General features: G+C 44.3%; 1 protein-coding gene across 11 annotated transcripts in view; it reads right to left on the reverse strand.

The window, feature by feature from the left end:
- LOC135909078 (gonadotropin-releasing hormone receptor-like) overlaps positions 1-15,902 on the reverse strand; it is a 538,207-nt gene that overhangs the window by 407,553 nt on the left and 114,752 nt on the right. For 9 of the 11 annotated variants that reach the window (XR_011511342.1, XM_065441140.1, XM_065441223.1 and 6 more), the window contains one exon: positions 7,974-8,058. The exons of the other annotated variants lie outside the window; for them this stretch is intronic. The gene's annotated coding sequence lies outside the window, so the exon portion shown is untranslated. The remainder of the gene's footprint in view (positions 1-7,973; positions 8,059-15,902) is intronic. 11 annotated transcript variants of the gene reach the window in all.

The raw sequence follows: 15,902 nt of genomic DNA on the forward strand, positions 1-15,902 counted from the left end.
GGGACCTCTAAGTCCCCTCCTATTATCATTCATAGATGTCTCTTGTCATCTAAGCGTATGACGTCAGCATATGTATACCGGCCAGCTCTCCCGAATATTTCGTTAAATTTCCGAATTTGAGCTTGTTTGGCGATATTAGCAATGTTCTAAAGAAGTTCTAAAAGTGGCGAAGGATGGGGTGACGCCAAACGACAGGAAATGTATACAACAAAAAAATTGTGACAGTATCTGTGTTGCTTGTTTGAGGCAGTACTAGTCGTCATATGCTATAAAAGGTCACTTGCTCGGAGCTGGTTTATTAAGAGAAGTTCCTGAAGCAAGTGAAATTGGTCCTTACAAAGTCGCTGAAACAGTTGCTGTAATCTATAAATCCGACGTTGCTTTTTAGTCTAAAGGTAAATCATCGTTAATAATGTACGTATATATATTATCAAAGGTGTGCTCAGGACAAACTTTAATAAAACGACATGTGCGCTCGTCCGCCTTCTGCTCATGTCCGCGAAATCTTTACAAACCTGAATGTTAACAGGTTGGCAGGTATCTCTGGCTACCAGTGCGATCATATTGCACAAGTAACTCAGGAGCAGTCAGCGCTATTTAGGCGCCCTAGTGAACGCTTGGCTTATCACTATCAGCGAAGAAATAATCATTCTTCCTATTGCAGAATATGAAGCTAGCATGAGCACATTTAAAGCTGAGTTCGGGAGGCTATCCTGTTCAACAAGCAACTAGCGTTCAATTTGTTGCCGTAACTCGGAACCACGGGCTGTATGGCACCGTGTTGTTGACAGCTCAGCGATGTCATCGCCACAGGGGATCCCGTGGTTCAACGCGCAGTGCAGTTTATACACTGAAGTGGCATATGCAGGAGTTATCTGACGTCTATGCTACAGTTACATTCAGTGCTGGTTACCAGTAGGATACTACACCAGCTGTATTTACTGTCAACATCGGACAGCAACTACGATCACCTAAACGCAATACACAGGAAAGGTGTTCGACTATGCCTAGAAGTCTCCTAGCCAGGTTAAAAAAAACGGTGTTCTACGAAGCTGAGTCATGACATATCCATTCCTGCTTCAGCATCCGAGGCTCTGCTGACTCAGTTGCTGCGACTAAGTGGGTTTTTCATTAACAAGGCTCTTAGACTTAGATATTCTATCCACGTCACGCTCACGTGCGATCATATTGCACAAGTAACTCAGGAGCAGTCAGCGCTATTTAGGAGCCCTAGTGAACGCTTGGCTTATCACTATCAGCGAAGAAATAATCATTCCTCCTATTGCAGACTGAAGGCCACACACGTCAGCGAGCTCACTGCAATTTCCTTCTTTCCTTCCCTCCGCTCTCTCCCTGTTATCTTTGTTTTCCCCCTTTCCCGTTCCCCCGGTGTAGGGTAGCCAACCGGACGTGATTCTGGTTAACCTCCCTACCTTCTTCTTATCTCTATCCCTCCCCCCACGCTCACGTTTTTATGCAGTGGTCACCCCGCTTCGCGCCTTAGTGTTGCGTTGATCGAGACAGGCAAAAGGTAGACCTGCCCTGTACATTCGAAGACATTAGGTGGCGCTTAAACGTACTAAGACTGAATTAAAAGATTTCGGTTCCATCTGGAGAAGCAAAGTATCTCGTTCTGGAGCCCTTGACCACTTAATCACGGTTACCAGAACCGCGTTCCAATTTACACAGATGGGTCTGTCAAATCGGGCGTGATCCAGTGTATAACTGCGTTCTATACAGCCTCCTTCTTAATTTTCGTTTTATTTATGGGGTTTTACGTGCCAGAAACTATGGTCTGATTATGAGACATGCCATAGTGTGACACTTGGGAACGATCTGGACCACTAGGGGCTCTTTAACGTGCACCTAAATCTAAGTACGCGGATGTTTTCGCATTTCGACCCCATCGAAATGTGGCCGACGTGGCCGTGATCTGATCCCGCCATCTCATGCTCAGCAGCCCAACATCATAGCCACTAAGCAACCACGACGGGCAGCTGCACCCTCTCTAAGAGTTATAGTTATAGTTATAGTTATAGGTCTGGCAGGCTAGACCGCATGGTCTCATCGACGGTTGTCGAGGGCGCCGCAATGGCTGCTGCTCTACGCTAACTATAGTCGGATACAACTTTAGAAAAAAGGAGAGGCCCCGCCCAGATGACCGAAGCGCGACAGCCGAGTGCCTCCGCGACTAAAATAGTCCCGCTAGAAAAATCGTGCTCCTGAAACGCGCTATTCTCGGTATAAATAAAGACTTTTGTATTTTGATGACTGGTTTAGCAGAGCTCTCATGTGCTACAGCACATGCCGGATAGCGACAGAAAAATAACCCCGTGCCTTCTACAACGCTGCCCGTCGTCTGCTCTTTAGCTTCATTGCAAGTCACAAAAGTAGAAAGAGCAGCTCTGCATGGCTTTTGCGCTTGTTCGCATGTACACGGCGTATCTACCACTCGTTTTCCAAGCTTAAAATAAATCAGTTGATATTGAAAAAGTACTTATATAAAACAATGCGTTTATCGCTGAAGCACAGAGCTGACGCGACTTGGCCCAGTTCGAAGCGCGGGCGGCCATCTTCTCCGTTGGCGGGGTCACCGGCCGTCTGGCTCATGACGTCAGTCCAGAGTGCGTGCCCATTGGTGGATGCTCGTGTGCATCCGCATCGGAGGAGTAAACGCCCCCTTTTTTCTAAAGTTGTATCCGACTGTAGACGATTTGCCTGCGCAGGACGTCGTACTTGCCACGAATTCAAAACCTGCATTGCAAAAACTAGCGTACCGCAGGTTAACGTTCACCAAGTTTCCACACAAGTCAGAATTGTTCGTGAAAGACCTCAAAAACAAATGCTTCACACTCAAGTTTCAGTGGGTTCCCTCGCACATTTGGGATTGCTGAAAGTGTCGAAGGTGGTCCTGTATTCACAAAAAGCTCTTACGTTAAAACTGTTCATAAAACAAAATTTCAGCCAATCCTGGCTCTTGACTTGTTATTAGCGGATGCGGCCAGCTAATGGCAAAGAACACTTATGAAAGAAAAGCGTTGCGAATTTGGCCACTGATGCTCTTCCATACGGTGCATTTTCACATCCTTCATAAGTCCAAATACCAAAGAACAATCGAGTTGTAAATAGAAACATCCTTGCCCACTTTCGGCCGTTTTAGAGTCCGACACATGTGCCCCTCGTAACCATGCCGCTTCGTCAAGAGGAAGTCGCACTAGTGCACTGGAGATGGGCAGAATCTGTCTCTACGCCTGCATGTTTATTCAAGACTAAAGGTACCGATCCTCCGCTCTACACTTCATGCAGTAAGACAAGAATAGAGATCTAAAATTTAATATATTGAGGGGCGTGAAAAAGTCATTTCTTTCATGTTTCTTTTAGAAAAATACGAAAAATTCAAAAAAGGATGATCGCGCACAAAGCTATGAAAAAGCCGAAACATTTCTTTCTATAACAATGAAAAGAATATTATTGTTACATTACTGCATCACAGGCGTACTAGCAGTGTTTCTGGGTTCAATATCTTGGCATGATTTCACGCCAAGGCATTGATTTCCCGTCAAAGCACCAAGACGGACATTTGTATCAATCTGTGTCAGATTCATTTCCGCTTGACGCGTCAACGCTTCGCTGTGCAGCGGACAAAGCCTTCCGGACATTGAGGTTCGAGTGCACGTACACAGGTTATAGCACACGATCCCCTGCGAGCCTTTTGCGTAGCGTGGTGTGCACTTTTCCAAACTCAGACCAGTTTCTTTCACATGCCGTACAGGAAGGGGGAATCTGCAGTATGTGACAGGCAAAGGGACTCAAGGGTTGGTTAATCAAAGTTTTTGCCACCACGTGGATGGATCCAGGTGGTTCGCAGACTTCCAACCTCGTTCTTTTGACCAAACTTTTAAGTACGCCGAAAGGAGTCACATCGCAACAGAATAATTCTGCGGGGAAACACTCTTTTCTCTCTTTTTTTTAGTTTTATGCTTCTTCAAAAAACCAAAAAAGCCTGTTTTTTTTCGAAATTTTCAATTTTTTCTTCAACGGCTTACATCCCTAGACAGGAGCCATCGAACCCTTTCTGCGGTCGCGCCTAAGTTATCGTGATGAACGACACGCCCTTCTTGAGATCCTGCAGAAGAAAGGCCTTGCACATGCGTGCCTGCAACGGCTTGTGTTTCCAGAAGGGTCCGTTATTGCCCGCAAGGAAGCTTCACGCCTTCTTACATTTCTAAAGGACACTGATTTGCTCAACGTACAGTAAATACCCAGTAAAACTACAAGAGATGCCCAGGCGAAGCGATTATGGGCCACAATCTCCAGGCTACCCCACCAGTAGCTACAACGCACCACCACTACCACCACCCTATCCCCAGAAAGAGAAAAAAATGTCCATATGCAACTGGGATCTTATCCACAGCCATCCTTATCATGAACACTATACAAGAAGGCGAACATGCGGACGCGTTTTTCAGCAAAATCTAATGAACGCCTATGCTAGTAAACATTTGTAACGCTTAGAAGTAGTTTTTTTCACGAAGGTTTGTTCAAGTCTATAAAATACAGTAGTGCTCAAAGGGAAGAGAAAGGTTGTTGAAGTAAGCTACAAGCATTAAACAGTAACATCGTATATTGGGCTTTAGACACCTTTATAACTACTATCCCTTCCGATACTATACTTCATCCCATTGTATATTTCGCTGCAGCCTTCATACAAATTTCAAGGTCATGAGTCTACTTTTGAAGTCTGTTTGGCCTTACGAGATTGTTTTAATAATACATTGGCTGAAGAAGAGCTAGGTATAACTAGGTGCCCCTGAGCATAAGAAGCCATTTCCCCAATCTCTTTTCACTGTTTCTCGTCTTAATACTTATTTTCACTTTATTTGTAAATACAATAGCAAGTGTGACATTATTATTCCACGGACGGGGAGACTATTCAAAAGTGAAAAGTCTAAGGCCAGTTTCCGACGTTGGGCGTAACAGAACATTTGTGGGCAGAAAAAAAGGCAATAGTATTAGACTTCTGTGGACAACCAACATTCTTCATTCTTACTGCTTGCCTGAAACACGCTGGCTTTCCCTGCTATGTGAGATTAGAAATCTGGTCTAGGACTACAATGGAGGAATGCAACCTCCTGGTTTAGCAATGCCTATCGAACTGGTTACGGTTCTTCACGGGAAGTACTTTCTACCCCTACCCAAACATATCTACAACTCCCGGCTGTATATGTAGTTTCGATAATTTCCTTTGCTTGTGAACTGTTGTTTACTTGTATACTTGTTACTTGTATACTTGTTACTTGTATACTTGTTACTTGTATACTGCTTGTATGCTGTTGTATATTGTTGTATACGTTTGCTTGTATACTGTTGTTTCTGCTGTAGGAATGCCTGACGTTTGAGGTGCAGAGTAACTTGTGCTTCGTCTGCTGCATTTCGTTGAGTCCTAAGGAAATAGAAGGCAAAAAAAAAATAAAGAATGCGCCGACAGAATACCGGCAGTATAAAAAATGAAAAAAAAAACATTCGCATTTCATGTTCTGCCTAGAAGGGATAAAGCAATTTCAAAATCCAGATTTTCTTCCAACTCATACATAGTCAAGTTTGCACTCGAAGAGTGCCTGGTCGCGTCGTGCTATCGGACACGCTTCAACGACTCCTCCCGAAAACAATGACGTAGGTATGTGCTTCCGAAGCAAGCTATAACATGTCTCCAAAAGAAAAAAGACAGAAGCCATTTTAGAAGCTTTTGAAGAGACATTATATTACTCAGGCGAAAGTTAGAAAGAAACAAGAATTTGTGATAGCACAAAAGCACAGTCAGGATTAGAGGACATCATTCTTTAAAAATCTTCATCCTTTAAAAACTACTATGTTCTTACTAAAAAAATTTCTGACGTCATAGGAGAGATACATAGCTGAAGTTCTGCTTTGTGATAAGATTACCTTAAGTGCGCAAGAATGACCAGCACCGCTAAAGTTTTCTCCGATGATTGCTTCTACTTTGATGTGACAGTGGCGACATTTTAGTTTTACTTATCCAGTATTACTTCAGTTCCCGGATGATGGCCGAGACGAGAGGCATTCGTTCGAAAAATCGAATCTGTCACATTTCAATAAAAGGTCTGTCATTTCCTGCTTGACTTCTTGACAACGCGGAAATTGATGGCCCGCCTAGACGTGAATCGAACAAAAACTACAATTCACGGGTGTGCAGAATAGGGAAAATACTTTATTATACCTTTTCTTTGTCTACAGCTCTTTATTCGAATTTAAGTTTTCAGCTGTCAAATCCTCGAGAATTGTCAAAGGATGTTGTCAAGTATCCTTTCATCGCGAAACTTGTGTAGAAATCACTGTGATGGAGATTAGCGACAGGTATTTCTCTCCGTTACTTCTCCGCCGACATGTGAGCTGGCTTAAGAAACAGCGTGCATTATGACATCGATCTTTTGAGCGCCCCGTTAACACGCCCGAGAATGCTCAGAACATTCGAAAGCTGCGCACGCTCTTTAATCTCACAGCCAGCCACTCTGACAGATTTCTTCGAACGTCTGAAAAAAACAGATCCACACTTCCTCCAACTTTTTAACAAGCTACACATCTTAGACAGCGAATAGTGTTTTCTCACATTTAGACCATTCCCCCTTGGTTCGTTCTCGATTGCTTAATTTATCAAGACAATGTTAATACTGCTGCGACAATAGTGAGGGGCCTTTTCATACTGTTGTCTTTCAGCCTGGTATGTTATCAAACACCGCTATTCTATCAAACAGAAATTAGATAAACGAGCGTAGATTATATTAAACAAAAGTCCTTGCTGTTATTACGCAAGACAGACACCGCGTAGTGAGTAAAGGTCGAATAGTAATCAGTGTTTCAGCAGTTATGGACTGATTGAATTGGGCCAGTAGTAGGGTACGGCTATACTTAAGAATAATAGTACTCTGTGCGCTTCTCAGTGTCGCTTATTCTATTTACAAATAACGCTAAGGTCCCATTCGCTCACACAGTGAACAGCTGGCATTAGGGCCCCTCCATGGTCCCGCATGGAGAGGCCCTTTGCTGGTGAGATATCACCGGGTGCAACGCTTTTTTTTAATAAATGAAACACTGAGCTTGAGTTGTATGTGATTGACACCTAAATCACCTTCAGAAACGATCGGTCCCGTTTTATCTTTTTAAGTGTGCTAAAACACGCAACACGCGAGCTTACGCCGTTCCGTCGAGTAAGCGCACATGCAATCTCAGCATATAGGCGTTCGCGGTAGTCGCCGGTCTGATCACCTGCGCACCCCAAGTGCGCTTTACGGAGGGGCCCGTCAGTCCTACCCGGGCGTATGATCTCACGCCCGGTCGCCGATGTGCTCTACTGGTACAAACTCTTTCAGGGTGAAGTTCCCGCAACAGCCTGCCGTCCATCGCACCCGCCGGCTACGCCTAACCGTCGCCGCCACACCGCTGCGTCAGAGTCGGGGGTCCAAAGTTGCGCGTTGATAGCTTTGGTGCCGAGTTTCGAATACGGTAAACTGTGATACTGCCATCAAGGGCAGGACAACTAGAGCCATATTGTAGCGACTTGCGCAGATGAACCAGCACTGGATATGCGCGTGGCGCTTAGTGAAACTGGCTTCCAATTTTTTTTCACTATAAACTGTGGGGAAGCGGGCATTGCACAATGGTGGGCTTTACAAGAGTAAATGCGGTAGTTGCCCCAACACTCCTACATCTTCAGAGTAACTGAAAGTGTGCTAAAGCATATCAGCGTAAGATTAGGAATTTCCGCTTCTTTGGTGAGGTTTGTTAAGCTTACAAAATGTGTGCTCTGTGCACAAAGGTTCTACATAAACGTCAGATGTGAGAACATCAACAATATTTTCTATCCAGCACGCTTAATCGCTGCATAACCATAACCAACTATAACCATAACGAACTATCCAGCACGCTTAACCGATGAATAAGAGCCATTTGCTTACCGTCGGTCTCAATCCGTGCGCCGTCGACGTGCCCGCGCACCACTCATGTTCGACACCAGGAACGCCTCTGGCCGCGCTGCTCATCCTACGAACGTTATGAGACGAATGGTATAGTTACCCGGGCGATCCCTCTGCCGCGTAGCAACAGTTTCTTGGCATGCCGCGTCACGCCAATGTGACGCCCCTGCGTATTGCAAGACCGTCTGAAGAGCTCGAGCCTTCTTATCGCTTTCTGTGGCTCGTCCTTCGGGAGAAACGGCGACCTTAGCGTAGCCTGTCATGATGAAGTCTGCCATAGTGCAGTCTGTCATACAACACTTGGTTGCGCACTTAATTGTTACTCTGCTTCCTTATTTACTCTATTTCTTTTTTTACAGTACCCTCTCATTATCTAAGCACATGAAATAGTGGAGTCGTTACACAAGACAGCTAAAATAAAATGTATATTAGGTGCGAAAGAAAATTCCGCTAATTGTCAAGGAGAAATAATATATTTTAGAGAAGAACGCAAACGTAACCAGAAAACATGGATAATACTAAATTGTACCTGATTACGCAGCAGCGACATTAACATGATTTTACGTCCAGACTTGGTAGGCCTCTTCCTAAACACGGTGTTACTGGATTGCACGCACGAACACCTACGCCCACACGCACGCGCACGCAAACACATGCGCAAACAAACACACGAACAAAGAAAAAGGAGAAGGTATGGTCACCTGAGACTCTCAGTAGTAGATGCTGTTCTGCTCAAAAAGTTCTTAATTTACCGCCTTGAGAAATGAGCTGTCACTTCAGCGCTTTAGTAGTTCGGCAAACACTGACATTACCGGCAGTTTGAAGCAATCCTTCGTCAGTGAAACGGGAATCCCTAAAGCAAGCTTGCCAGACAGAGCGCCTCAACATCTACATTTCGTGCGCAGTATAGCATACTAGAGGGTTAGCCAGACTCACATCTCCATTTTTCAGTAAAGTTGTAGCAACTCTGGTTACCGATTAGCTTATCTACAAAAGCTTACTAAAGCTTACGGCTCGTGGGCTTAACTACAACTATTATCCCTGCCCAACATACTTAAAAGGTCGTGTGCCTGTTTAACCTCACTGTCTTTCCTTTCTTCTCTTTATCTCCTAATCCATAGACGCTAGTGTACTCCTGAGATCATTTGACATATGTAAACGGCGCTAACTTCTTCTGCATTGTGTTTTACTTCCATGCGCCACTTTCTTTCGGTCCGCCTTTCTTTCCTTCCTTACTTTATTATTTTTCTGTTTCCCTTTATCCCCTCCCCCTTGTGTTTCAGTAGCTAACGAGATGCTTCTTTTCTGTTAACCTCCTTGCATTTTCTTCTTGATTATCTCACTGTCTAGCAGTTACTTAATAATAATAATGTACATGCACATGATTACACTTCAAAAGTGCTCGCACAAACGCAGCGACGATGTGCGAAATGCTTTGCACGCGGTGTTCCTAAACATTTATTTTTCTCCTGCTCTTTCTCAACGCCATCACCCTATTAATAAAGAGCTGCTAGATTATTTAATTTCACCGCTACGTACGTACCGACTATAAAGAGATAGGAATGTTCAGCAAGTCAGTCGAGTCCACTGATGCTACCCATGGGAGATCCGCTATCGCAGTTGCGGCCTTCAAATATGTTCTCTGTCCCACGTCTGTGTTTCTAGCCAACGATCCGTGTTCGACCGGTTTAAAACAGAGACTCACACGCGTCTGGTCGATGCTGAGTAGTGTGCTCGTTAGGCGGCCGTGAGGAAAGAAAGCAAGCTTGAGGCGACGATACGCCACTGCAAACAAAATTTAAGCACAGGCCATAAAACGGTACTTCTCTCCCGCTTCTCTCTCCTTGCTCATTCGGTGATACTGGGCCACCGCCGATGAACGTGTCGAGGGACGCACTTCGTCGTTGGTCGAATATGTCGCCGCTTTAAGCTAAGGCCAAAATTCAATATAGCCTTTCCTACCCCTCCCCTCGAGTTCTTTTTTCTTTTCTTCTTTGGAGAGCGAATTGCATTGTTCTTATTGCGCATAAATGCAGCGTATTTATTTTAAGGGGGGAGGGGAGGGGGCGGTTGAAGTAATAGGTAGTAAGATTCCTTGGACATTTAGGTCTTGGGCTATACAGTTGTCATCTATTATGTATGTTTGTTTTTTAGGTGTAGGTCGCTTAAGAGGCAGGCGCGGACAGCAGTTAACAGGATTTTATCTACTACACATGTAGCCTCGCGATATCCCGTGCATTAGATTGCTTACTGTCTTCAATTCTTGTTTAAAATTAACTGGGAATCGATTACGTAATATATACATCCCGGATATTAAATTGGATGCATGAGCAGCTTTATGGAAGTGGTTAATTCATATTCTTGCCATCATCTTTTGCGAAAATTGACACTAATTTGATCTAGCCGATTGCACCGCCGCGCACGACAAAAAAAAATATCAGTGCCCTTCCACTCTGTGAAGAAGGATGACCAGCGAAGCTGTGCATGTGGGCCCATAATGGCGAACTGCACCTCCGCCGCGGGTCGGCTCGGCATTGCACTGTCTTCGGGATCGGCCCAGGTATGGGGAGCGCTTAACGCCTGCTTCACTTCCGCCGCAGGTCGGCCAGGCATAGCACGATCTTCGGGATCGGCCTACGTATGAGGAGTGCTTAACGCCTGTTGCACCTCCGCCGCGGGTCGGGATGGTATCGCACTGTCTTCGGGGTCGGGCCACGTATGGGGAGCTTCTTACTTACGACATGGAAATTTCCTTGGACGGTAGAGGTATACGGCTTCGCTGTAGAAAGGCCCCATGATGCGCGTGTTGCAAGTTGCTCGTTATCACAAATATACAGAAGGTATCATCAGTATACCAACGTACCAGGTGATGCTAATTTTGAATTTGTGTGTGTTCTAAAAATAAATCTAGGAACGAAGGAAGGAAAAAAAGGAAGGAAGGAAAACAACAATTGAAAAGCAGAGAGGTTGTTTTTACGATAAGTAATGAGAAGAGATGGTCACTTTCGCCACTTACATTAAGACGCTGACTTCAACATTTAACCACGGTAATTAAGCCAAAAATTAGTTTTTCACGTTCGTAAAAGAAGGCGGAAATAAAAACCTACTTCAAACGTTTTTATGGTCCTGTGCTGTATGAGGGTCTGACGAGGATAAGCAGTGATCATGCTATGAAAGAAGGAAATTTTCAAGAATTCATTCGTTCGTTATCCGCTATTTCGTTCTTGCTTTCGTCGCTTTTCAAGAACTAAACTACGCTACACTGCCAACTCAGTACACCTGTCCACTATAGTACACTGTGTTATAAACGACTCAAACAGGGACAAGCTGCCTCTGTAAGGGTGGCCTACGCTTCGATAGGTGGACCTATCTTTGGTAAAAGGGACCATGTCCTCGGCAGGTTAGTTTTAACAGGTTACTAGGGTGCAGTCACGTGTGGTCGTCGTCGTCGGCGGCTGGCTCTGAAGGAAGAGGATGGAGAAAAAAATGGCGCTGTCGTTTGACGTTTCTCGGCTTGGTTTCTAAGTCGAGTTGAAGGAGCGGGAGAGTGGGAAGGCGACAGAAGAAACAAATATAAAACTAAAGGACATAGAGGTCTGCTTGGGGAGATTGTTGGGAGAGGGAGATTATGGGAAGCTTTCAGAGTACTGGACAGAAACCGTTGCCATAAGCGGCGCGCGTGTATAGCTTTAGAAAACCCGGTCAGCCGGTCAGGGTGGGAGCAACAAAAAGGACACGAGTTGAAAGAATGACCTGAGTAGGTCAGCAGCCATGGGCTGGGGCTTTTTCAAAGGTAATAAAATGGTGACATGGAATCTGGGGGAAAGGGTAGGGGGTTGGTCTTCGAAGGGACGTTAACTTTAGTAGTTCGACATAGGCGTCGCCGCGGAGGTATATAGAAGTGGCGCGACGCCGCGTGTTGTAGGCACCGAAAGAAGATATGTTGACGTTTTGGACTTCAAAACGCGGCGGCGGTTTAAAACAGGAAAGGGAAGAAGAAAATAGGAGGGATATGGCAGAAGGAGCGGGAGGAGGCAGGTGTACATGGCAAAAGGGCTTGTATGATTGATATATGCGTAGAAGCGTGGAAGAAAATATTCAATTGAATGGTTGGGAAGGGGGCATGTATAAGCTGGAAGCGGTGGAATAGGTGAGCTCAAGTATAGAGGTTAGCTGGTGGCATATCGTGTCTCAGGGCCTTTGTTGAAAATCTGAAATTGTTGAATATGAATATGTTGAGATAGGAAAATATTAGGTATAGGTTGTATCTTTCACTAATTCTAAGCTGGCACGGGCGAGATTTATTCCCGTCGGGTGTAGGCATTTAAACTTCTGCATGAGGTATGATTTGGTACATTTCCTATCGCGCGGGGAACGTAAATTTGTTTATAGTATGAGGGACGTTCCAAAAGTAAATTTCGGCGTTTATTTTAACTCGGAAACTTTATTGCGAAAAACATACACCACGGTATCATGAACTATACACCTCGCACTATTTTTCTACATGGTCGCCACCGATATTGAGACATTTGTCGTAGCGTGTAATCAGTTTGAAAGAACCACTCAGGTAAAATTGCAAAGCCTGAGACATGACCTCTTCACTATACACAATCTGTAGGCATTCATGTATGGCGGACACACTAGTCCTACATGCCCATTCATACCGGATAACAGTGCGCACTTCCATCGGCGACCACGCTGTCAGCAAACGTCTATCTGTCACATATATATATATATATATATATATATATATATATATATTATATATATATATATATATATATATATATATATATATATATATATATATATATATATATATATATATATATAGTGATTTGTACACGAATAACCTCGGGCACGCCGATCTGCTGCTACTCTCCTTTCTTCGGCGTTCTGCGCATGCGTCGTTCCTCATCCGCTGACGCTCCTTTCGTCGGTGAACCAGCAACATGCATGGATTCTTATGGCAATTATTTGTTTCACCTGGTGTGCCACCTTCTTTTTCAAAAAAGTGACGAAGCTTACTTACGTAACGTCCCTAGTATATAGAGCCTTGATTCAGTGAATATACGGCTGGCTAGTGATTTAGGTGAGTTGCGTTTTGTATATGGTGTTGCTCGTTGAGCTTTGTATGAATTTGTTGTCCAGTGGCACCTATGTATTGTTTGCTACAGGTGGCACGTTCTAGACAGTGGACTACGTTGCTTGACGTGCAGGTGAAATTCGAAGTCACTTTGTGAAGGTAATCACACGCCGTACATTTTACTGTAGAAGACGATTGAATATGTTTGCGTATAGATAACCAAGGGCAGCCACAGAGACCGGATGTTGGTTTCGTCTTTATCCTTGGTTCGGTATCTACAAGGATCTCTTTGAAGTTAGTGTTGCGCCTGTAGGCTACTCTGGGCGGGTTGGGAAAGAGCGTATTAAAGTTCTGGCTGCTTATGAGAATTGGGTAGTATTGATTGGGGAAAGTTGTTCACGTTTCGGAGTGCGTTTGAGAATTTATTGGTATGACGAGGCGTTGTTGCTCATGTGACCTCAGGGTGGGGTTGGAGGACCTGGGTTCGCTCACGTTGGGATGCATAGGGGTAGGCTTTTTGAAGGGCCATGCTCAGGTGGTTCCTGTTTTATACGGTTTCATTTAGATGACCGAGTGTATCTATGTAATCTTGGCTTTCATAGCAAATACGGCGTAATCGGGTAGCTTGATCTTTAAATATACCTTATTTGCCATGTCTAGCATGGTGACTTATATATTCTAGGTAGTGTTGTTTGTGAACGGGTTCCCTAAACAGCATTGTCTTTAGTGTCCCGTTGTCAATATATATCGTGTGTCCAGAAAGTTTATGCGCTTAGTTGAAGATTCAGATGCGAATTTTATGGTTCAGTGAAAAGAATTTAATAATGTTACAAGTTTATCTAGAGTGTCCTGACCATGTCCACATACGATAAATATGCCGCCTATGTACCGTAGGTATGTATGGGGCTTGTCTGTGAAGCGAGATAGTAAATCTCGTTTTTTAGAGTCCCCAGAAATATGTTCGCGTTGGTTGGTGCAAAAGGTGTACCCATACCTGTCCAATGTATCTATAGGTAGTAATTGACCTTAAATTCGAAGTAGTTATATATGAGAATGTATTCAAGAATCGACAAGTACAGTTCAATAGAGTATTGCACATTGTTCTAGGACAGAGTTTCTTTTAGCGAAGCAATCCATCAGAAATTATATTGTTGATGTATATGACCAAGACGTCTAGTGATGCGCAAATTATCTTTGGTGGTAGGGTGCGTTTAGTATCAGTGGCCTCTATATATTTCAGTACGTGTGGGGTATGTTGTACAAATAATGGATGTGTTTTGGGTAAATCGCCAAGGAAGTGGTTAAGAAATTGGGAGAGGCTCTCTGTCAGGGTGTTGTTGCTCGATACAATCGGGCGCCCTTAGATATTAGGGATGCGTCGTTAGTTCAGCGGGTGGAATGAATTTTCGGAAGGAGATAGAAGCGTCTTGCAGTTTTGTTGCTTGATTGAAGAAATCTTAATTGCTACGGTGTTATCGGTTCATCAGCAAAAAGCAGTAATTGTCAGCGTGTATGGTAACGTGGGAACGTTGTCTAGCTTACGGCTGTGTTTAGTATTGTTTATCTGTGTGCAAGCCCCGTGCTCAGCGTGGGTGCCGTACGTGGATGGTGAAACTGCACACAATTTTCAATCGAGATTAGTAAAGAATGAACTACAGCGAATGCGCCTATAGATAGCAAATTTGTCACTTTAGCCTATATGAATCACTTTGGTTAAAATTAAGAAACAATATTTCTTTCAGCGTGAATACAGAGAAAGTGATTATTTCCGTATTTATGGTTTGGAAAATATTTTCCATAATAAAATTCAAAATTTTTCGTTTGCCTTTGTTTTTCCCACAATTATTCTTTTTGGTGTGGAGGGAAAAGGGTACAAAGAAAAGGAGAGCGAGTGAAGAAGAGTAAAGAATATAAAAAAAAGGAGTGCGCACACACTAGAGCATAATGCAATAACGAGAGACATGCGTCTGCGTCTCACGCAACCGTACTGCAATCGATCTCCGACTGACGCTCTACAAGTTCTCATAAATGCAGAACACATCCGTGGCCAGAATGCTTAAGCTACAATCGGGAGCCTAATGTGTCGCCTTCAGTTACTACAAAAGGACTCTGTGAGTTTGAGCAAGCCTAGACTCACGGTCAGTGAGAAAAAAAAACAAATTTGCTACAGGGTCTGAGCGGTGGATTACGGGAAAGAAGCGCAGTGTCTGGCACCGGAAACATACGAGCACGAAAGAAGGACGTCGACGCTAAGTGACGATGACACGAAGCGGAAACAGAACACCGGCACGTGGCACAAGAACAGATGGCGGGAGAAAAACCACCGGCCTTCGAGATAACGAAAACATGGGACGCCGACGTGAAACTGCTGCAAGAAGAACGTATCTCGTTAGATCCCATTTGTATGCAGTCAGACGCGCGCGCATGCAGTCAGCCGAAAGATAAGAAATGAGGAGCGCTTTCCTTTCTTGCTTTCTATGCAGGTAGCTGTTCGCGGATATGCCTTCGGTGTTGCATAGTTTTGCACACAGCACCAGCTAGGAAATTAAGCCGAGGCACGCTAACGTCACTGTTTATACGGTACATACACTGACAGTTTCCGACGTAAATAAAGGAATGCGTTACTCGTAAGGCGACAGTTTCGAAAGACGCACTGACAGCGACTGCTGGTATCATTGAACGGGATGCAGTCGATGGAATGCGCGTCGGAAAGCGCTCTGGTATCTTTTCATTTTGCTATCTGCTTAGCGAGACGTTTCGATGCACCTTCCAACGATATTGTCACGTGGTAGTGACGGTTAATAATACAGCGGTAAAATTGTGAA

This window comes from Dermacentor albipictus, chromosome 1, assembly GCF_038994185.2.
Source record: "Dermacentor albipictus isolate Rhodes 1998 colony chromosome 1, USDA_Dalb.pri_finalv2, whole genome shotgun sequence".
Taxonomy (NCBI): domain Eukaryota; kingdom Metazoa; phylum Arthropoda; class Arachnida; order Ixodida; family Ixodidae; genus Dermacentor; species Dermacentor albipictus.